Raw genomic sequence first — 1622 nt, 5'->3', positions numbered from 1 at the left:
GCACCTCTTGCAACTGGAATCCTCAAAGATTGATCTTAAACAGCAACGTGTCGAGTCCAGGTGATTTCGGTTAGAAATTGCAGCGTTTTGTCTATGATTGAGAAACATTGCGTGGAAAACGAGGTTGTCGAATGGTGGAAATGACAAGAGTGGTTTCACGGAAAGCTCGCAGAGTTGCCACCGCGTGGAACGTTATCGAGGGCGTTGAAAAATGCGTTGTCATAGGTTCTAAGGTTTGCGAATGCAATCGCAAAAGCGTCTAGTCGCGCGATAACATGGACGGAACGGGAACCGTGTCATTCTTGAAAACGTTTCACGGAATACGTTTCGCTCTGCTCGAGAACGATGTTTCCCCTCGACGACGCAGTTTCCTGCCAATTTTCCCGAGAACCCGTTGCATTTTCGACTTACCGAGAAGTGGCTCCTGCTACGTCCACTCCAATCACACTCGGCGACGAATTTTCCACGGGAAAAGCGAACCGTTGTTTTCGTTACGGATCCAGAACAGACACAGTGCAGACGAGAAGCGACAATCTCGCGAAAAAGTAGAGAAATGCGACTGTCGCGTGAAGTTGGCGCAAACAAAGCTCGCGTGATTCAAGATGGCCGTTGGCCGTTTCGATTTTTCTAGAGCACCGTTTCGCAGCGCACCTTTATTGATCGAGTAAATTTGATTTTAAACGCGTCGCACGTTCGAAGCCGTAACGGACGTTTCTCGGCGAGAACTTCGTATATCCCCGTTTCGGCCACGGTTTCAAATAATTTCGGTGGACACGAGCAGATCGATAATAAGTTTCGAATTCTGAACAACGACCACGGACGCGTTCGCGAGCGAACTATATCGCGTCGATAATACGAATTTCATGGAAGAACCCGCGAGATTCAATCCAGGTATCTATTATTTATGCGAACGTTACAATCGATACAGCCAAAAATAATTGTTGACTAAACTTAGAAACGAACATCTCTTCCCGCCAACGAGTCAACGATCACGAACGAATTTGTTTACATCGATTCGTCGTTTAATTTCCCTCGAAGACGGATCGGTCGGGGAGTTCGCGAAAAGAAATGTAGGATTTAAAAAATTTAGTTTACTTGTTTTTAAATGACATTAAGTTTAGATAAAGTATGTTCTTTCAGGTTTAATTTGAGCCGTCGGACTTTGAAAAATCCCAATGAGACAATCTACGAGACAATCGGTTGTCCAGTTTAGATTTTTACCGTGCTATCGTAGTTATTTAAAAATCCCGATCCATCTATCGTAAAGTGCAATTCTCCAGCTTTAGTCGGTGCTTTAAAACAATAGCGAATGTATTGGAATATTATTTTTTTCTCGATCGTATGCAAATTCCAGCAAGAATCATATGGTCTCTTAAAGCGAGTACAGCACCACCACTTGTAGCGGTAAAATGCCCAAACTGCAAGCCAAAGGTTACTCAAAAGATAAAGTACATCGATGATTGTAATCTATGCTCTTCCGATAGATGGCGTTTCGCAGAATTTTACACTAGCAACATCTAGCGGAGGAATCTAGAAACCGTTTGGCTAGTAGTTTCAGCATTTTGCCGCTACGTACGATGGCGCTGTACGCGTACTCGAACGACGCAAATCGTTCTTGCCAG

This window comes from Megalopta genalis, chromosome 5 (genome assembly GCF_051020955.1).
Source record: "Megalopta genalis isolate 19385.01 chromosome 5, iyMegGena1_principal, whole genome shotgun sequence".
NCBI lineage: Eukaryota > Metazoa > Arthropoda > Insecta > Hymenoptera > Halictidae > Megalopta > Megalopta genalis.
Note: the sequence above shows the minus strand (reverse complement) of the source record.